This window comes from Lissotriton helveticus, chromosome 4_1 (genome assembly GCF_964261635.1).
Source record: "Lissotriton helveticus chromosome 4_1, aLisHel1.1, whole genome shotgun sequence".
In the NCBI taxonomy this organism is placed as follows: domain Eukaryota; kingdom Metazoa; phylum Chordata; class Amphibia; order Caudata; family Salamandridae; genus Lissotriton; species Lissotriton helveticus.
In genome coordinates this window covers 1,940,184,646-1,940,208,147 of record NC_136063.1, presented here as the reverse complement: position 1 = coordinate 1,940,208,147, position 23,502 = coordinate 1,940,184,646, and positions in this window count along the sequence as shown.

The window sequence follows — 23,502 nt, the reverse complement described above, 5'->3', positions numbered from 1 at the left end:
AAGGGACCAGTGTACACCTGGAAGTGTAGTAGTAGTAGCAGTGTGCAACAGGATTCCATCAATTTGCTTTGTGATTTTGTACGGACATTTAATAAGAAAACTTTAAAACCGAAAATGAAGTTGTTGCAAGAATTAGATCCTTGCAGAGTGAGAGAAGTGACAGGTTTGCATGGTCATTCCCTGGCTTGTCTTTCCAGGAGAGTATGCCAGAGTGTTTTTCATCATTTCAGGATGCTAGCAGTGCATCATAATAAAGTGAGGAAATTAGTTAGAATGTTGTATTATGCTAAGAGTCCAGCAATTATGCTTAAACAATTATGCACTGCTCTTTTGCATGGTTCTGAAGTAGATGTGAAGAATATTTGTGAAGAAATTGAGTTTTGTTACTTTGCAAGTAAAGAGAAGAATGTTGAAATTGACCCAGAAGAAGAAGGTAATGTGGAAGAGAGTGTACACGTTTCCAGTACAGATAATTTTCAGAAGGAAATTGCCACGTTTCAGGTGAAATCAAGTGAGAGGCCTAATTTCACTTGTGTGTGTTGTCGACGCACTTATTATAAGAATCAGACTAAGTTAGTGGATTTATATGCAAAAAGTGAAAGTGAAAATAATAGTGAATGGAAGGATTTCGCAACATACTTGATGGTAGAAAATTGTTTTGATTTGGGATCGGATCAACGTGTGTGTACTTATTGTTGTAACAAATTAAATCAAAACCAGATGCCTGCTAGAGCGGTTCATAATAATCGGGAATTGGTTGAGATTCCTTCTGAATTGAAGGATTTAAATACTTATGAATCTATTTTGATTCAAAGTGTCCATCCCTTTCAGGCTATTGTACGAATGGAGCCAAAGACAGGGAAATTGCCTCCATCAGATTTACAGAGAGGATTAAAGGGAAGAGTTGTTTATTTGCCTCTAGATTTGAAGAAAAACATTAATACAATTGGAGTAGAGAAAGTGGAAGAAGAACCTCTGGTTATCCTAGTTAATGGGGTTCCGACAAAGAGTAAGAAAATCTGGCAAGATTTAGTGGATGTTAGGAAAGTCAAAAAGGCAACATTGTATTTGAAGAAAAACAATAAGTACTACAAGAATGTATATGTTGCAGAAGAGGAAGTAAGTGAAGAAGAGGACAGCGATTTGTGTGCTGGACAAATTGAGAAAGTAGAAGCCTCTAAAAATGAAGAAATATATGAATATTATAGTGTTCATCCTTTGCATTCCAAGGAAGTCATGGGGAATGCTATTGAGTTGTTTCAAATGAAACAAGCCAAAGGGAGTCCCATTAGTGTTTGGGAGGAAAGTTTGGAAGCTCGGTGTTTCCCACAACTATTTCCAACAGGTCAAGGAGGAAGATATGATGAGCGACCTGATCAAATTCCTGCTTCTGAATACCGGACTTTACGATTGTATGCAGAAGATCCTAGGTTTCGTCAATGCATTCCCTATTTGTTTCATCTACTGTTTGAAAGCGATCTGTCTGGACTGTCATATGCAGTGAACCACATCTTGAAAAGTGGTATACAGATGCAAAATATCTCAGCAAGGGACTTTATGGATAAAGTCGATGTGCAAGACAGTATTTTGGATTCTCACCTGATTAATCTCATGGCATGTCAGCGTGGTACTAATGAGTACTGGTACCGTCGACATGGAGATTTAAAATGTATGCTGAGGAACTTAGGAACTCCCACATGGTTCCTCACTCTCAGCTGTGCCGAGTATGGCTGGGAAGACTTACTTGAATTTCTACGAGAGGCAAATGGAAACATTGAAAATATCGATTTCAAGACACCCGGAGAACTGTGCTCTTTGGATCCAGTGAATGTATGCAGGTACTTCAATCATAGATTTGAAGGTATGATGTCTTTCATCATGAACAAGAAAAATCCACCTCTTGGAGAGGTGTTGGATTTCTTCTGGAGAAAGGAGTACCAAGCAAGAGGTGCTCCTCATATACATATGCTGCTATGGATCAAAGATGCACCCAAATTTGGAACAGCTCCGGATGACTTAGTGATGAGTTTCATAGAACAGTATTCTACATGTGCTGTTCCAAAGACAAAGGAAGACAAAAGCCTAAGAGAACAAGTTTTACGCTTCCAAAGCCATCGTTGTGGAAAGTACTGTTGTCGTAAATTCAGAAACAAGGACAAGTTCTACACAAAATGTCGTTTCAGCTTTCCACGACCGGTGATTTCTAAAGGAAGAGTGAACAGTTTGATGTCTTCGCTGCGACATAATGTGACGAGGAAATCACCCAAAAATACATACAATTTGAAAAGAAACGAAGAGTCCAAGTACATCAACGACTACAACCCAGTGATTTTGTCCATGTGGAATGCTAACATGGATATACAGTTTGTGGCTGATAACTGTATGGCTGTGGCTCGGTATGTGACATCTTACATCACAAAAAAAGAAAAGACAGAATTGAAGGATATGTGGGAGGACATTTCCCATGAAAAGAGCCTCAGTAAGAAGTTGTACAGTTTCAGTCTGAAGATGTTGTCGCATCGAGAAATCGGAGCTTACGAATGTTCTGACCGGTTATCTTCAGCAAGTCTCTATGCCAAATCTAGGAGTATCATTTGGGCGAGTCTTGGTCTTGCTGCAACGCGTAATCGAGTTCTGAAACCTGTACGGGAAATTGAGTATTTGGCGGAAAAGGAGCCAAACAGTACAGATATTTTGAAGACCAACATGTTGGATACATATTATCCAAATAGAAGCAGTCACCACGAGAATGTTTGTCTGTATGAGGTTCTACAAAATTACATATTCAAGAGGAACATCAAAGAAGATATTGATAAAGGAGTGTATGCTGTAATTGGAAGTGAGGGATGTCTGGTCAAGCAGAGAAAATGCCAATTGGTAAATCATCGAAAATTGAGTGGCAAATCTCCTGAAAGAAAAGAGTTTTTCTATTTAGCTCTTTTGCAACTTTTCAAGCCTTGGCGTGCAGAAGAGGAACTGCTTGGAGATTTCCTCTGTTACGAAGACTCTTTCAATGCCACCAAGGAGACCATAGAATGTCCTATTTTTCCAAAATATCTAGAAATGTTGAATGCGAAAATCGAGCAGGTAGCAACAATTGCAGCCAAGATTGCTAGAGACAGTTCTCAGGACAGTCAGAGTTCTGTTTCATTGAGTCAGGATCCACTAGGAGGACCAGTTATCGAAAATGAAGCTGCCACTGCCATGATTGAAGTGGAAAGAGCCATGGCACATGCTCAGGAGGATGCAGTTAACTTAGAAGATTTGGAAAGACAACTCAACGTTGAGCAGAGGAAAATATATGACGAAGTTACCAACCAAATTGATCATGGATTAAGTCATGAGAAGAAAGAGTGCTCATGTATGTCGTTGAAGCCTGTCCGACTGTACGTGAGTGGAGAAGCAGGAACTGGAAAAAGTTTCCTCATTAAAGCAATTTCATGTTATTTGCAGAAAAGGACTGAGTCATCGCTGTCTTGTGTTGTCACCACTTTAACTGGACTGGCAGCACATAACATTAAAGGTATTACTTTGCATCGTCTACTGATGCTGCCAGTGGAGCATGATAACAAATTACAATACCACAAGTTATCTGGAGATGCTTGTTGTGAAGTTTCAAGAGTCTTGAGGAAAATGAAACTTCTTATCATTGACGAAGTAAGCATGGTTTCCAATGTCATGCTTGCCTTTGTGCATTTGAGAATGCAAGAAGTTCTTAAAACAGAGTATGATGTGTTATTTGGTGGCAAACACATCATTGTTTTCGGTGATCTTCTGCAGCTGACACCAGTGAAAGGACAACCAGTGTTTAAACTACTTACACATGAAGATACCAGGAAGTACCTAGGGAGCATTGGCAACGTTAATATATGGTTAAACTTCAATTATGCTGAACTGCGTGAAAATATGCGTCAAGCGAAGGATGAAGATTATAAGAATATTCTACAAGATGTTAGAATCGGAAAAGTGACCGAGCACGGGAAACAAGCTTTACATGCACGATTACTGTCAAATTTGTATCCAGAAGAAGACGTTGTGCCAGAGAATATTTTTGGAAAATTACTGAGAAGAAATCTGGAATATGTTTGATGCCAACTCTTGCAGAATGTGCCATCTTCAACAACAAAATGTTGAATTTAGAAAACCAAGAGATTGTGAAACTGGAAGCTATTGACAGAATAGAGCATATGGGAGCAACAATTATTTTGTCTGAGAATTTGAAATCAAAATTGGATTCATTAGAGAAGAGTATATCTAAAACTGCTGGTTTTGAAAAGACTCTGAATGTGTGCTTAAATTGCCGTATCATTTTGAGAAGGAATTTAGATGTTGAAAGAGGTCTGGTAAATGGATCAATGGGTAATGTTGTTGATTTTGAGAAATACAGAAATAGAGATGGAATTGAATTTTTAAAAATTTAATTTGATGGCATTGAGGAAGTACAGTTAATTGGTCGTTGCTCTGCTAGATTTTTGCTTGTAAAAGACTTATATGTTCGCCGTAAGCAGTTTCCTGTTTGCTTGGCATATGCGGTGACAATCCATAAATCGCAAGGTCTAAGTGTAGACAGTGCATTGGTGAATATTGGCAGTTCTGTGTTCAAGGAGGGAATGGCATATGTGGCATTGTCACGAGTCAGAACTTTATCGGGATTATACTTGATTGACTGTGATGTCACAAACATTTGTGCGGATCTAGATTGTGTTAAGGAATACAATAGGTTAAGAAGAGAGTATGCGCCACATTTGCCTCAATATCCTTTATTTGAGAAACGTGTGGTAGGCCGGAAACGAAGATATGTGACCAATAGTAGGGAGGTTGTAGCAAAAAGACGAAAAGTCGATGAACCCGAAATTATAAGCAGAAAGAAAATGGATTCTGTTGAAGATGTTGTTGGTTTTCAATTTGAAAATAGTTCTGGTGTCAACTGCTACGCTAATGTAGTGGTTAATGTTGTCTTTTCTCTAGAAACTTTAAAACAACAGATTGTGATCAATTTGGATCAAAGTTTTTGCTGTTTACTGAACTCTGTGTTAGAGAAATGTAGCACTGATAGAACAAAAATAGAAAGTGTGTCTGAAATTCGAAATCTGTTAGACAAATGTTCAGGTGAAACGCAATTCTCTCAAAATATTCAGCAAGATTGTCAGGAGTTTTTAATGTATATTCTTGATGTATTGCAAGATGAAGTTGTAGATGTAGATCATCTGTTTGGCCTTTCTTATCAATGGCAGCATGACTGTGAGAACTGTAGGGTATCAAGTACTACTAGTGTAGACTCAGAAAGATTTATATATTTAACTTTGCCAGACAGTAAATCAGTGTCCTTTAGTAAGCTAGTAAAAGCAGCTGATCACAACATGGAGTGTAGCCAATGTAAGTCTGCAATGTTGTCCACATTATTTATACGAACATATGCCAGTATGTCATTTTATTGTTCCAACGATGTAGGCCTGATGGAACAAAATTGACAACTTTAATTAAAAATGTTGTGGCTTCGCAGTTGTCAATATCAGGAAGGACTTTTGTAACTACATCAATTATATATCATGACGGTCCTTCAACAACATCAGGACATTACACAGCTTATTTGAAGCTTAGAAACGGCTGGTCATTCTGCAATGATCCTGTTTTAACTTTTTAAAAAAAATTGCCTTTTGACCTTAAACATTCTTATCTGGTGTTTTTACAACCAAAATTTTAGGGAAAGAATCTCGGGATTTGCTCTGAGGAATTTCAAGAGGTTGTAATGGCTCCTACACTATTTGGCCTTGAGGATAAGTGTAGTACAGAGTAAAAAGTTATTTTTGAGTTTTAAGTAGTTCCTGAAAAAAAAGAAGGTTTTCCTACAGAAAGTGGTGGGCACGGGTTAGTTAAAGGACAACAGAGTATTTCCCAAAGCAAACGGTGTTCTTACCATAACACTTGACTTCATGGAAAAATAACTGCACTTTGAATGAGTTCAGAAAAACTGTTTCTTTTAATAAGCTAATTCAAGCAGCCAATCAAAATATGGAGTAGAGGTAATGTAAGTCTGCAATGCTGTACACATTATTTGTACAAACTTTTGGTTATAATGTCATTTTAAAATTCCAACTATATAAACCTGATGAAAGTAAGTTTTCAACTTTAATTACAAATGTTGTGGCTACACAGTCGTTGATTTTAGGAAGAACATTTGTAACTGCAGCTATTATATGACATAATGGTCCTTTGACAACATCCGCTTATTACACAGCTTATTTAAAATGTAAAAAAAGCTGATGTTTCGGAAATGAGTCACATTTGACTATGAAACAATGTTGCCTTTTGACTTAAAAATATTCTTACTTTCTGTTTTCAGGAGAGAGAATGTTGGGTAGGTAACTGGCCTATAATGATTCTAGGAGTTGATATAATTTTATGTACTATTTTAAATTGTTTTGTGATTAAAACTAATGTAGAGAATTAAATAATTGTAGTAGTCATAGAGGTAGTGTAAGTGTGCCTCATAGTAAGCAGTATCAGTGTCATAGTAAATGTGGAACATGAGTGAGCAAGAAGGGTGAGATATTACTAGTACAGGATTGTGAAAGTGATCTTCAACGTTTTCTTTCTGAAAGTTGCGGAAAAAGAAAATGACGGGATTTGCTTAGAAGAATTCCAAGAGTTATAAATGGCTCTTAGACGATTTGGCCTTGAGGAGAAGTGTGGTAGAGAGCGAGAAGTCATTTATTGTATGTAACATATTTGTCAAAACGATGGAGCTTTTCTTTCAGAAAGTGGCAGGCTGAAAATAATAACAGCACAACAGAGTATAAGCTGTTCATAGGACATCCTTCGACGTCATGGAAAGTAAGTTACTTTTAAGGAGTTCCGATTTCTGATTGGTTATGTTATATGGGTTTTTTTAAACACAATCATTTTGATTGTGTTTTTTTTTCCCCGCTGTTATATGATGAATACCTTCAACTCACTGTTTTTAGTGAAATTTTATATATTCTTAGAACAGCAAAAATAAACCATTTAATATGTATAATTAATACTGTACTTTGTATAGTGAATTTTAATTTGTACTCGTCTTATCTCATGCTCACTCATCTTTAACTACCTTCTATCAATCCTCCTTACATACTCACATTGCCATTTGTTTTATTCTCTTTCACCCTTGCTATCTAACTCCACTTATCTTTCAACCTTTGTTTCCCTAATCCAACCCTGCTTTTTTCTTTTCTCCCTTGCACCATTTTTCAGCTTTTAGACCTTGTGCTTCGCTTGTCTTTTCCATCTTTCCTCCCTTTGTTTTCTAAATAAAATATTTTTGGGTTCTCCTTTTTTGGTGCAATCAGTTAGTATAACTCACCCTCACTCCTTTATCTTTCTTTGTTGCCTCACTCAGTCTGTATCTGACACTCTTTCCTTCACTTCCTCTGTCTCCTCTCTCCCTCACTCTCTTTTCCTTATTCACCCTTTCCTTATATAGTTTACCTTACTCACTTTCGTTTAGTAGCTTACACAACTTCAATTTAGTTTTCTCTTTTATCCTTCTTTTCTGTCACTGAAAGTATCTTCCTTTTTTTCTCTTACTAATTTACTCTATTACAATTTCTTTTTGTCTCTGACTGTCTATCACTGTTTCTTTCTCTTTTTTTCTGCATGTTTATCTCTAACTGAATTTCTCTGTAAAATTGTATGATTTTCAATCTTTTCCCTTGTCTTTTCTAATTTTTAAATACATGTTTTAATAGGTTTCAAATTTTTGTTCTTTCTTTCACAGATTGAAAGTATAAAAATAACAAGTGACTAAGTTAACGACAATTATAAGGTAAGTGTTTTGTACTCTTTTCGTTACATTTCTATCACATAAGTGTGGAGTGAGGAAATGTACTAGTAATATCTCACCCTTCTTGCTCACTCATGTTCCACATTTACTATGACACTGATACTGCTTACTATGAGGCACACTTACACTACCTCTATGACTACTACAATTATTTAATTCTCTACATTAGTTTTAATCACAAAACCATTTAACTTCGATTAGTTCCACTGCTTCATTTCTTTAACCCTCAGTTTCCTGCCTTTGCTACTTCCCTCATTCCTTTCTCTATTACTTACTTACTCTACTCCTTCCACTCCTTTTCTCAGTCCCTCTGTTCTCATAGTTCCTCACTCCTGTTCACTCACTCCGTCTCTATTACTCTTACTGTCTCTGACTGATCACTCTTTCACTACTTGTTCATTATGCTTTCTCCCTGTAGTTCAAGCACACTATGTTATTTACATTTCTTTGCTGTTTCAATTATTCCTTTTCTCTCACTTCTGCTTTTCTGCTTTCTGTTTTTTCTCTCTGTTATTCCACATATATTAACCTTAGTCACTGTCATACATCTTGTTTTATTCCTATTTACTTTCACTCACTCTTTTCTTAACACTTTCCCTCAGGGTTGTTCTTTTAGTCCGGTTCTATCCCTACCTCTCATTCCACATCCTTTACTGTTTTTCTTCTTAATTTGAACATTCACTCATATTCTCCAAGAAACTCTTGTTTATTATTCTTCTACTCTCCTTTTTTTCTTTCACTTCCTTATCTATTTTGTGTTTCTCAATTATACCCTCTTACATCTTTTCTTTGGTAAATAGATGTATTAAACAGTATCTCTGTGTTACTCCCTCTAGCTGTCTTTTTTTTAACATTACTCTCTGTTTCCTTCCCTTATGCTCACTCTTCCTTTTTAAAAAAAAAATGTTTTGTTTCGCTTCCGGTTCGCGTACCGGCGCGCGAACCGGGAAGCGAATCAAAAGAAATAGAGGTTGCTAGAGTGCTAAACATTCTATCAATTTTTTATAAAGGGGAGGTAGTTCTGAAAATAACTTTTTTTTAAATTATTTTTGTTGTTTTATATTTTTTGTATTATTTTTCAGAACATTTTTTTACTTTTTTTGTATTTTTTTAACGGTTTTATATTTGTTTTTTTTTTTTTGGGGGGGGAACGAAAATGATTCATTACAAAGGGCTCAACAGGAGCAACAAAAAAAAAATTATTTTCTGGGGCGTTTTGGACAATTATGATTGTCAATAGCAACGTTGATTAAATTTATGCTACTTTCTCTGTAGCAAATCAATTGGCCGCAATAAACGCACACTTGTTTCACATTCTCAAACTTCAGCTGGATATTTGAGACCGTCTCTCTCGCCTCCGGTCCCGTCACTGCCTCTTCATTTGATGTTCTGGCCACAGGAGGGGGGTTATCCTGCAGGTGACGTACCTGCGCAGCACTATAATTAATAGGGTGCCACCTCTCCATGTGGCGATGCATGGTGAAATTGCCATAGCTATATTTCTTATCAGTCCCTCTGGACAAATCTTTTTTGCAGATCAGAGAAGTAACATAGCGGGCATTTACTTTCTTTTGGCCCCGGGGAAATGAATAAAATTGCCAGATGAAATCTTCCTTTACATGGGAAATTCTTGGCTCCTCACGCAAAAACTGCCTCTCCCCTTGCTCCTCTTCCTCTTCTTCCTCTTCTTCCTCCTCTTGCTGAAGGATAACCTGAGGAGGTGGTCCTCTCTTCCTAGGAGGTGGTGGTGGTGGTGGGGGTGCACCAGCTGCAGCTACTACTGATGCCATTATTTTAATAAGCAAAAACAGGTATTCCTCTCACAAAGATGGAAGTCAGAGTGAGAAAAGAAGGTGGGGGCTTTCATCATTTTGGAAAAAAAATAGTTCTAAACCAATGAAAAGTGTTATTTTTAGGTCACATGACCTACCCTTACATCATTAGGAAACCAAAAGTGAAATGAACCAATGAAAAGTTTTGATAACAAGTTACATGACCTGTTACGCTTACGTTACGCGCTGCGTGCCGCGCCCCGGATCGCTTCCGGGGCGCTGCGCTTCGCGCCTCGGTTCGCGCTCCGGAGCACTTCCGGGTGCGCTAACGCAGCGCGTCATAAGACGCATTACGCGAGAACGCCATACGTCGCGCTTACGCGACGCGTCACAATGTTGTTTTCTAACGCGGCAGTTGCGCAAACGGAATGTTTACCGGTTCGCGGACCGGGTCGCGGCACCAAATTGAGCTAACAGGAAGCTACCCGGTTCGCGGACCGGGAGCGAAACAAAAAAAAATAATAAAAAAAAATACATAAAAAAATTGTATTAAAAACATATAAAATATATTTTTCGAATTAAAGAAGAATACATTTTAAAGCTTTTGATATTTGCTATTAAAAAACCATTGAAATTCACTGAAAAAAACCATAGGGTATAGACCATATATAGTTAGGAATTAGCATTTACAAAACCTTGAAAATTCACTGAAAAAACCATAGGTTATAGACCATATATAGTTAGGAATTAGCATTTACAAAACCTTATTTTACTCACACAAAACCATTAAAATTTGCATATATAGTTAGTTGTACTAACTATATATCGCGCACCCGCAATCCACTGCTGATCATGTCACATATTACATCATTCATGACATGGTCAGTGACATCACTGATGACATCACTGATGACATCTCAAATGACATCACTGATGACATCACTGATGACATCTCAAATGACATCACTGATGACAACATCCAGTGACTGTGTATTTCTGTAAAGTTAAAATATGTCTTACATATTGAACAATGAGTGGATGTATAAGTGTCTGGATGAAGGATTTAGTAGTTGCATGACTGACTGTATGAGTGAGTGATTAAATGTGTCTCACTGAGTGCATGGGTTAGTGACTAAAGTGTCTTAATTTGTGCATCATTATGTCTGTTGTTCTATAAAATGCTGCATGTGTTGATCAGTAGCTATATGAGTAACTATATGGGTTATTGATTGGTTGCCCAAGTATTTGTATGGGAGACTGAGTGTGTGTGTGGGTGGCTGGGAGGTGTATGACTGTGCATAGATGTGTGAGCAGTTAATTCACTAGATGTATGGGTTCAAAAGTGCATGTGGAAACAGCTGTATGGGTGGTTGACTGTGTGCATGAGTGTATTGGTGAGTGAATGGATATCTCAGTGCTACATGTCAAAGTAAGTACATATGTAAAACACAGTACATGTGAGAGTTGACATATATAAATAACTGTGCATAAGAGCTAGTGAATGTGTGAGTGGCTGTATGGATCATTGTGAACTTGTATCAGGGATTGTATAAGAGAGTAAATATGTGTTAGTATATGTTTGAATAAGTAAGGTGTGTATAACTGTATAGTTGAGAAAATGGAGGTGTGATTGATTCTTTGCATGACTGAATAGGTGTGTGAGTAACTCCATGGACGAGTGACAGTCTGTGAGTGTCTGTTTACACTGAGTGTATCTAAGGTTATATTAGAGTCTGAAGAGGTTCATCATATTATCACATGAATAATGTCATCAGTGATGTGCTCAGTAATGTCATCAGTGATGTCATTTGATATGTCGTCAGTGATGTCATCAGTGATGTCATTTGAGATGTCATCAGTGATGTCATCAGTGATGTCACTGACCATGTCATGAATGATGTAATATGTGACATGATCAGCAGTGGATTGCGGGTGCGCGATATATAGTTAGTACAACTAACTATATATGCGAATTTCAATGGTTTTGTGTGAGTAAAATAAGGTTTTGTAAATGCTAATTCCTAACTATATATGGTCTATAACCTATGGTTTTTTCAGCGAATATATATATATATATATATATATATATATATATATATATATATATATATATATATATATATATATATGCAAAGTTGTAGAATCCAAGTAAAGAAACCAAGCAAGCCCGTAGTTCGTCCGAAAGTTCTTTATTCGGCTGGCACAAAAGTCAAGGAATAACGCGATTCGAACAACAAGTTGTTCTTGGTCACATGACCCGCGTTCATCTCAACCCACAATTTAAAGGTGTAATCACACAAAAAAATCATAAACATAGAAGACATTTCTCATTAACGTTCAGAACATTGTCTTGGCTTCTATATCAGTTAAAGTCACTGACAATAATTTTTATAAATTTTACAAATGGGAATTAAGTGAAATAGAGGAAAAAAATGCCCTTTTCAGAAAAAGATACAAAATAACAAAACCAGCTCTTTTTTTCTTTTATGTAGGAGAATTTCCGTTCAGCAGTGAAGTTTAGGCAAGGTCCAAAATTATTGTATCGTACCTCAATCTAGCAAATTCCATGATTTTTCCAAAGGCAATTACGGTATAGTACCTTATGCCTGTTCAATGCAACCAACTATATGTAATCATGTACATTTCATTCATAATAATATACATTTTTAGATAGGAGGAACGTAAATTTCCCATGTGTGGATGTCATTCAAAAACGGTCTCCTCTTCATATCAACCTAAAGGAAGAAATGGAAAGAATTCATGGGTTTATCAAGTGCAAGAAAGGTAATCTAAAGGGTTCAAACATGATACTCAAGGGGCCTACTACATATTACACTATGCAAACTTCACTGTCGCTAATAATTATAGAGACTGGTTTTAAGTTTTAAAAGAAGAGGGTTTGGGGGTGAGAATGTGCAGGAAGGGTAAATAAAACTGAAAGTATACAGTTTCAGGTGAGAATTCAGCTGTCCTACTCTTCAATCAGGTAAATCATTCTTTCAAAGATGGGAATGTAACTCCTCGTCCACATTCAAACCGTCAGGGAAACGTGTGCCTGCCAAAAGAATCAATCTAGATTCTAATTTGCGTAATGCTCCCAACCTGTCTCCACCTCTGATGCTGCTTTTAATGGTGGCAATACCTATGTAGCTTGCTTTAGAAGCATCACTTTTGTGGAATCGGCTGAAATGTCTCCCTGTGCTGTAAGAGAAGTCCTAGTTAGTGATTGCTCGTAAATGCTCAAGAATACGTTTCTTAACAGGTGCTGTAGTTGACCCAATATACCATAAGTTGCATGGGCAACGAATCATGTATACAACGTATTCCGTAGTACATGTAATCAGGGTGTTTATCTTCCATTTCATTTTTGTTTTGGGTAGGAGGATCTCATTACAGTTTTGGCTATAATTGCACGCCTTGCAATTTCCACATTTCCTGAAACCCTTGGTCGTTTTCAACCAGTCAGTCTCTTTCGGGGCTAGGTGGCTTTGTACTAGGCAATCCTTAAGGGATTGGCCACGCTGATATGAGATACCTGGAGAACTACCCACAGCGTTTCTCAATATTGGATCTTGCCTTAATATGTCCCACCTGTTTTTCAATATTCGTCTTATTTGATTAGACTGGCTACAGTATTTTGTGATAAACCTCACTTTTGGGGTTTTGGGATTGGCAGTCAAAAGAGTAGTAGTTTTAGGTGTTAAAGCTTCCTCTCTGGTTATCCTATCAATCCTAGATTCAGCTTCCCTGAGTGATTTGGTGGAATACCCCCTGGCTTTAAATCTTTCTTTCATCTCCTCCTTAGTATTCTGGAAGTGTAATTCAGTAGAGCAATTACGTTTGGCTCTCAGGAATTCGCTAAAGGGGATTCCCCACCGAAAACTGGGGGGGTGAGCGCTGGAACAATGGAGTAGAGAGTTCCCTGCTGTCTCTTTGCGAAAAAGTGAGGTGGCTAATTGGTTGTTGGTATTCGTAACTTTGACGTCCAAGAAATCTACGGAGTGTTTACTGTAATGCCTTGTAAATTTTAAATTTACCTGGTTATCATTAAGACAATCAATAAAACAGTTCAGATCATTTTCAGTCCCCCGCCATACAAAAAAGACGTTGTCTATATATCTTAGCCATCGTATCACATTCAATGCCCATCTTTCCGTGCGGTCATTCCAGAGCACCTGCTTCTCCCACCAGCCCACCATGAGGTTGGCATAACTAGGGTCGAAGCAGGTGCCCATGGAAGTCCCTTGTTGTTGTCTGTAATGTATTTTATTAAACACGAAGACATTTTCGTTTAGACACAGCTTAATCATTTCTAAGACCATACAAGTATGTTCAAGGTATTCCAATTTTCTTTGTTTCAAAAAGAATTGACACGCTTTAATGCCATCCTTGTGTCTTATACTTGTATATAGGGACTCAACGTCCAAACATACCAGCCAACATTGTTCATTCAATTTGATACTTGAAATTTTGTGAATAAAATCGGTGGTGTCTCTCACATAGGAAGATAATTCCTTAACGAATGGGAAAAGAAAATGATCTATATAGATGCTGGTGTGCTCAAAGAGGCTATCGATGGATGCAACTATGGGTCTCCCTGGTGGTATGGATATACTCTTGTGCACTTTCGGCAATAGATAAAAGGTCGGGGTTTTCGGATTTTCCTTGTGGAGATACTTTTCTTCATCCCAAGTTAGTAACCCTTTATCTCGCCAGTGCCCCAATTGTTTGTAGTATTCCTCCCGTAGATTCACTATGTACCGTTTATCTACCTTGCAGTAACATCTTTCGTCCGATAGTTGTCTCATAGCCTCCTCTATGTACATATTTCTGGGCATCAAGACAATGTATGTATATATATATTCACTGAAAAAAACGTAGGTTGGACACATGTTATAGTTAGCTGGACATTTCACTCATATAAAACCATTGAAATTCCCCCGTTATAGTTAGTTCAGCTAACTATCACTCGCGCGCCCGCAATGCACTGCTGATGACGTCACATATTACATCACTCATGACATGGTCAGTGACATCACTGATGACATCAAGAATGACATCTCAAATGGCATCATCCACGTGATAATCTGATGCACATAGTGATGCCCTAATATAAACTTTGATACACGCATTCTAAAGTACAGACTACTATTTTTGAAACCCTAAAACACACAACAATGCCAGATACTACATACCACCCAGTATTTCCTAGGTCTACACACACATACAGTCACTTCTACATGCAGTTACTCATCAATACAGTACTATAATATGCACTCATACATCTATACATACAGTCACAATCCGCCACTCATTCATAGAGTTACTCACACACCTAGTCAGTCATGCAAAGAATCAATCACATACCCATTTAATCATGTATACAGTTATACACACAACTCAGTTATTTAAACACACACCACATCACTTATTTATGCACATACTAACACATACTTTTTGTCTTATACAATCACTGATACAAGCAGACACAGATTTATACACCCACTCTTCAAGTAACTTATTCTCACGTTTAGTCATTTATATACTCCAGCACTCACATATACTGCCTTAAAACATATGTAGTTACTCACACATATACCACTGAGACATTCATTCATCCACCAATACACTCATACACACACTAACTAACCCATACAGCCCTTCCTAGATGCACTTTTGAATCCATACAACCAAGGAATCCACCCACTCAGACAGTTATGCACAGAGTCACACAAAGCATACCCACCCACACAGACACTCAGGCACCCATACAGATACTCAGACAACAAATCAATAGCCAATATAGATACTCATGTAGCTACTCACCAACCCTTGCAGTTGCTTACACACAAACTGAGAGACTAATACAGACTTTCATACAGTTTAGTCACTAACCCATGCATTCAGTAAGGCACGTTCAATCACTCACCTATACAGTCAGTCATGCACCTACTAAATAATCCATTCAGGCACTTGTAAATCCACTCATTCTTCAATACACCTTGGCATAGTTATATATGAAAAATATTTAAACTTTAGAGCAACACACATTTACTGGATGATGTCATCAGTGATGTCATTTGAGATGTCATCAGTGATGTCACTGACCATGTCATGAGTGATGTAATATGTGACGTTATCAGCAGTGCATTGCGGGCGCGCAAGATATAGTTAGCTCAACTATCTATAACGGGCAAATTTCTCTGGTTTTATATGAGTAAGAGGTCCAACTAACTATAACGTCCCTCAAACCTATATTGTTTTAGTGAATTTCAAAGGTTTTTTAAATGCTAATTCCTTACTATAATGTCTGTAAAACCTATGGTTTTTCAGTGAATTTCAAACGATTTTTAAATGTTAATTTCATATTTTTATAAAACCTATATTGTTTCGAATTTTTTTATAATATTTTGAAACTCTATTATCCTTTTTTTAACTTTAAAAATTATGTAATGTTTTATATCTTAAACAAATAAGATGCATATCCGTTTATTTTTGGGGAGTACCAGTAGTGTACCAAGCTTCATCAGCATGAGAATCCTATCCGCCGTATTGCTAATCTTGTAGATAATGTGCATTTTGTATCTGATGGGTTTGTGGCACTGCGTCCAGGGTAACATCATATATGTGTGGGGTCTCGCCAGCCGCTACTTTGGTTTGCGATGGGTACGCAGTACCAAGCCGCGCGTTACGTCATATACGCAGGGGGGCGTGCCCGCTGCGTGTTGCGTTTGCGACGAGTGCACGCTGCCAGGCCCAGTGTTACATGCAAAAACAACAATTGATGGACAGAATGCAGAACAATGTTATACATTCACCCCAGTACAGAGATCTGGGCCTAAATCCATTGTTTTTTTTGCACTCCACACCACCCCAGGTCAGACATGGCCATTATGCAAATCAGCCTTGACCCTGTGCCTCATGGGAACAGTCCAGCCCGAACTGCCAAGCCATGTCTTTCCTGGACCGGAATCAAGCATCCAAGGACCGGTTTCTCGCTATCAGCCTTCATCAGCCTGGATAGCTTGACTCCAGTGGTATGGAGAGCATGGGACTCACGTCTGAGCATACCCATCCCACTCAGGGTGACAAATGCAAAAACAACGATTGATGAACAGAATGCAGAACAATGTCATAAATTCACCCCAGTACAGAGATCTGTGCCTAAATCCTTCGTTTTTTTGCACTCCACACCACCCCAGGTCAAACATGGCCATTATGCAAATCAGCCTTGACCCTGTGCCTCATGGGAACAGTCCAGCCCGAACTGCCAAGCCATGTCTTTCCTGGACTGGAATCAAGCATCCAAGGACCGGTTTCTGGCTATCAGCCTTCATCAACCTGGATAGCTTGACTCCAGTGGTGTGGAGAGCATGGGACTCACGTCTGAGCATACCCATCCCACTCGTGGGTGACAAATGCAAAAACAACAATTGATGGACAGAATGCAGAACAATGTCATACATTCACCCCAGGACAGAGATCTGGGCCTAAATCCTTTGTTTTTTTGCACTCCACACCACCCCAGGTCAGACATGGCCATTATGCAAATCAGCCTTGACCCTGTGCCTCATGGGAACAGTCCAGCCCGAACTGCCAAGCCATGTCTTTCCTGGACCGGAATCAAGCATCCAAGGACCGGTTTCTGGCTATCAGCCTTCATCAGCCTAGATAGCTTGACTCCCGTGGCCCAATGTTACGTCATAGACATTTTTATGTCACAAAACTATATCTAAATAACTTTAAAGTGTGCATGAGAGCAAGCGATAATGTAAAATATTTTAAACATTTATATATTTCTTACTGTAATAAACTTTTATTATAGTAAATATATGTTCTCAAAATTGCGTCGGGTGCGGTCTCCTTGCACGCTGGGTGCACGATTTCCATGTTACCTTAAAAAAAGCATTTGTTTAGTTCATAACATTTCCCATTGTAGCAGTTGGAGAACGCCACCCATTTTAGTCATTCTCTCTACAGCATTTGATGAGACACACCTCTTCTGCTTAGAGAGCATTTTTGAAAACTCTTTTTCTATGTACACATATCTTACACTACACACCGCATGCAACCATCATCTTCATCAATATTCATGGTCTGTAAAGTAGCCTTTCACCTGGGATAGCCATGCACCTAAAAGTTACATAACCGAAGTTTTCCCCACTGCCAGAGGTAACAAGCTTGCATACGCTGTCCACAGCACAATGTAATGTGGTACGGCCCAGGGGCAGTATCATGCATAGATAATGAACACACAGACACAGATAGATAGTGGAAGTGGGTACGGGCACGTGCGCTTGACTCCTTTTTATTACCAGGGTCACATATCCATTGACTTCTGTGCTGGATGCGTGTGGGGTGAGTGTAAACCAGCCCTCAGGGAATGGTTGGTGCTGGCATCAACTGCAACACTAATCATTGGATCACACACAGAGATTCAATAATAAAAGGGGCAATAGTTTGTGCTGCTGTACAGTAGGGACAGTAGATGTAAAATAATACAGGAAAAATTCTATCGTAAAAGAACCATAACTTATGGTATACTGAGACACAGGCAATAGATCTGAAATAATACACAAAAAGATTGTATCATAAAGGGTCCATCAGTTCTAGTGCACTCAGATAGCCAGCTCAAAAGCATTCAGCATGGGCACAGCCACAGATGATGTGTGCTGCGGGTGGGCCATACTAGGAGCAATGTCTGTTGCCTACAGGACTGCATTATCTGCAATAGCGACTCGATCTGAATTGTGAACACTGCTGTCTGCAGTGTAGGCCAGAGAGAGCGGCTAGCAAGTGCCCACAGCCACATGCCGTGGGCATGAGATGCTCAATTTGTAATACACAAAGCAACAAAAAGCGAGTGCAGAACCTGCGATGATGCGTATGCGTGGTGCGGACAGAGCGCACTGGAGCAATGTCGTTTGCCTACAGGACTGCATCCTCTACAATAACAACTCAATCTGAATTGTGAACACTACTGTCTCCAGTGTAAATTGAAGGCAGTAGTCACACAGATATCCATGATAACTTTTTCTCACTTCCTCTTCACATAATACAACAACATAAATTACAGAAAACTGACCAAAAAATTAATCAAAACAATTCAAATTGCGATCTCTGCCATTCACAGTGTAGACTGTTAGTCAGTGTTCTTTTCCACTACCAAGAAGAATTTGCTCATTGTACTAAACCTATAACTCATCTAAAAAAAGTTCTTCAAGTAAGTATACTAAAAGAATATTGTGTATATTTCAATATGCATTGTAGTTACTTGACTACTGGATTCTGTAATTAAACAATCAGCACTCGATCTGAATTGTGCGTGGTCATTAACGCCTCACAGCCACGTGCCGTTAGATTCGGAAGCACATAGTTAGTTGCACCTGATCGCAGGGGGTACAGAGAAATCATCACAGACTTTAACTTCTGACATCCTCAATTATAGAATCAAGACCACGTTTCACTGTTCGAACCTGCTGTACCGCGGTATACGCCACCGACTGCTGTCAACCAAGCACAATAATCATGTGCAGCAGTTAGCTACAATAGCACAGAGTCTGATGCACCTCAACGGAGGGAGTACTGTGAAACCAAGCAGCAGGTAATATTGGACATCGTACATTGTGGGATCAAGACCGTTCCACTGTTGGCACCTAGAGTTGGTTGCACCTGGTCGAAGGGAGTACCTTCATCTCCACTCTCAGATGCAGTTCTAACATTGTCCCTTGTGGGATCAAGACACCGTTCAACTGTTGGTACATGTTCAACTACGATGTTAGTAGTATACAGAGCACTCCACGGTGCTGGGCCTCAGGCTAGGCGCTGTGTGCCTGTGTCGTGGTAGCCAGCGTTGATCTCAGGAGCCTTCCTAGCTCACAGACCTCAGCCCAGCCCATAAGCTTCCGCCGGCATGTGGTGGGCCCTCTTTTACATACGGCGGTGTCAAAAGGTTAACTGTGGGGCATATGTGCGTCGCAGCAGCCATGACGGTTTCTCGGTACCAGCAGGCTGAGAGCATCATTCACGCAGCCACCTTCGCGCATGGCGTCAACCTTGTGGCGGTGTAAGTTGCGCAGACCTGGCAGAAACGTTCACCATTCCGGAACAGAACCACACCCAGAGAAACATGCCTTTTATTCATAACCCTATGCTACCCTTGCGTACGCTGAGCCAGCCCACTACACTACAGATTTGGGGGGAGGAGGGGGACGTAAGCGCTATGTTTTTGTAATTTTCCCTACTGACTGTATCATCATGGTTGTGACCGGTAGCAGTGAGTAGTTTGCTTCCCACTCCTGATACAGTCTAAATGCATGCTAACACCACTATGCTACAGGGGCCAGTATGCTACAGCGCCCAGAGCACATCAGTTTACAGCACTCAGCTCACGGTTTAGGTGCATGCTTTTATCCCCGTGTGTACCAGGACCTCACCTCAGCATCATCTCACTGTGGGCAAAACAGCACTTTCACACTGGTTGGGGTAAATACTTTGCTTCACACTCCCTGTATAGCACACCCTAACCACCCCACAGAGCTCACAGAACTCCTACCCTCCTCTTTCCTACTTTTTTCACCCTTTTTTCCCCTTACTCGCTTCAACGAATCACAAAATGGCTGCCAACACTTCCTAGTTCCAACAGTGTGCAGCCAATAAGCAGCAAGCTTGTGCTCATAACGCCTCAGCCAATCAGATGGCAGAATTCCCAAATATCGATATATGTAAATTTCGATATTTCTCCAAAACTACTGAACGGATTTACACCAAATAAACAAAAGCGTGCTTTCTAGACCAAGACCCTTCTCCCTGCCAAATGTGGGGTAATTCCATTTACATGTTCGACCTGTAGCCTTGTCTAAAGTTTCCTACGGAAATTGCATGGATAAAACACGTTTTGGGACCCCCCTTTTTTTCTCGCCCCCCCTTGACAACTCACCCCCAAAATTTCAACAAAGGAGCTGATACGGACAAAGAATTAATTTGAAAATTTCACTAAGATTCATCAAACAACGCCAAAGTTATAAGGAAAACAAAAAATTTTCTTCCTATGGAAAATTGGACCTAACTATAACTACCTACTGGCAACCACCAGTAGGTAATATGTCGATTTTTTGTTGTCAGGATGTACAAAGTGAAGAGAGGAATTGCAAGTGTGGAAATTATAACGGTATGGCGTTCTACCCTTCGTGTATCCCTATTAGGTAAAAATCAAATCAAAGAAGTATTTATCAGACTTTATATACAAATTCATAAAAGATAAACAGTACAGTAAAACGTATCAAACCCGCGCACTGTAAATTGATCCAACTGAATCATTTAGTACATTTGAGATTTTTTTTTTTTTAAATAAAAGTCAAAAAGGCCAAACACTAAAAGACATGATAGGAATAATAAAATCTTAAAATACAACTTGGGGAAAATTTACAAGAAGGATCAAAGTTTAAAAGTTATAACCCTATGGGCCTTTCAGTTTTCCTCATGATGTAGATTATCTAAATGAGTTAGAGATTTGCACCTACCGTGGGCCATTTTCGTAAATGCAAGAATGGTACAGCATATAAGGATATGTGATAGTTTCTTTAAAAAAGTAAGTGGCACCACATTAGGTCTTCATCTCGATTGACGACTATTAATAAACAGTACAATTCCGGCACTTCTGTTCTATACTGCCCTTTCAGATAAGGCTATGCTGTAACCACATAGCATGACAGGATAACCAGAAAAGGTGGGTGCTGCAGCTGTGAATCCAATCCTTGGAGTCAATAAAGTCCCGGAACCTAATGCTTCAGGCATCCACTGTGGAGCAAAAAATCTGCCTTAACTCCCGTGGCCAGGATTTCACGTGTGGTGTAACAACAACAGCATTCGAAAATTGACCTAAACAATGTTTCGGAGGTAACCGTAAGGTTGCATTACTGTGTACCTTTTATTTTTCTTTGTAAAGGGACTGACTATCCTGCAGGGAGACCCTTCCACACTGTCACCTCTCATCTGTAAGCTTGTAAGTATTGGAGTGAAATTCATTGAATACCCCGGAGTTTCATTTTTAAGTGATGAACTGAAAACTACAGTGACACTGAAATTTTAGGGGCAGATTTACAAGACCCTTGCGCCACTTTTGTGTCATTTTTAACATGGGAAAAATGACGCAAAAGTGGTGCAGGGGGCTTGTAAACCTGCCCCTCAGTGTTCAACATAAGCTACCTTGATGGTGTCTGCTACCATTTAAGGGCATCGGGCCGGACTGGGAATTGAAAGCAGCCCTGGCAAAGATGTTCAAAAAAGCCCTCCTCCCTTCATCCCCTCTTTCTAGCTCTCTCCTTCGTTCAATCCATCCATGACTTTTTCATCTCTCTTTCTCGTGTCCCTCTCTTGTCTCTCTCCTTCTCCCACTCTCTCCTAACGGTCTCCCTGATGTGATTAACCCCCGGGAGTTAGAGAAGGTGACATTAAAAGCAGAAGTAGGGCCTTGTGCCTTCAGAAACCGCCCTTCAATGGCTTCAGTCGCCCGGGGGTGAAACCCAATGGGATAAATGACCCTATACGGGCATTATAAGTACATGTGCAATTCCTGTGTGTGTTGAATCAGAAAGGCGTCTCTGTAGATTTAACTTTAAGTGGGAGTGGCCTTTGAGCATGGACTTAACTGTCTTTCTCCCCGATTGGATTAATTGGCACTTGAATGAATACCCACTTTCTTTACTGCATTGCTGCAACACCATAATGTATCAATCGAATAATGCATTGTTGCATGTAAGGGAAAATAATGCTCAATTATGTTCCTTATAATTAATGTTTGAGTTTAGAAGAGTCTTGTGATGACAGAGTAATTGCACTTCGTCACTGTAGTGCTTTCTTAATTATAAATTCTCTGAATGATGATAACATTGAGTTTTAAATCATAGAAGTGCAACACTCTGGCACGGTTTTTTTTTCAGCCCTTTCCTAAAATTCGAAACTCTGGTGGTTAGTGTTCAGAGCGTTTCAAGTCCCTGGGGCTAGCCCCGCCCGCGATCTGCCTCCATTTTTGAGATTTTTGAAGAATCTTTGATGGATGAAATGGGTAGTCGTTGAAGGGGATTCATGAATGGATCATACTGGGGTCTAGTTTTGTAAATACTTAGCGCCATCTCCAACAGGCTTTCTGGGCATGGAAGCTGTATAGCTTGTGTAGCAGACCTTTGAGCTTCCTTCAGTAAAAGACGCAGGAAGCAACAGTGTATGTTTGCTTCCTCGTACACACACACACACACGAGGCACGCAATGAGCAGCAGTGCAAGTTTTCTCACATGCATGAAACAGTCACAGATAGCAGCAATCACACTTTCCTCGCAGAGAACAAGAAAGGGCCAGTGGGATAACAATTGAAGCTTCCATCATAGGCCCTCATTACGGGTTGTCTGGGTAGGTGTCTTCATGGGGAGACCACTCTGGGCAAAGACAGGTTTCTTAGAACACAGAAATACCAGACCTACGTCTTCCAGACTCACTAATCCTGGGCCAGGACACACCAGATCTGCAGGCGCTTGCCACACCTGGTCCCTGCTCGCCTGCAGCTTGCAGAGAGCAGTAAATACTCCCCCAGCTTTCCCCTGTCCTCCTAGGTCATCCTCCAAGACACTACCTATCACCGGGCACATTAAGCCAAAAGAAAGACCCACATCTATTTACCACCTGCTCAAAGTAGGTGTAGAAGGAGGCATATTTGAGCCAGTTATATTTGCCAGGATGTGGAAAAATGAAATAGGACTTGGTATTCCCGGGTTTGCCTGTTACTCCACAATCTGGTAAGTAGCTAGTAATTTTTTTTAACACTATTTTATTGGCATTTAATATTTAAGTTCACATACATCATATTATGACGAAAACTCTTCTAGCAGGTATGAGAGTTAGGTCTATGCCCAT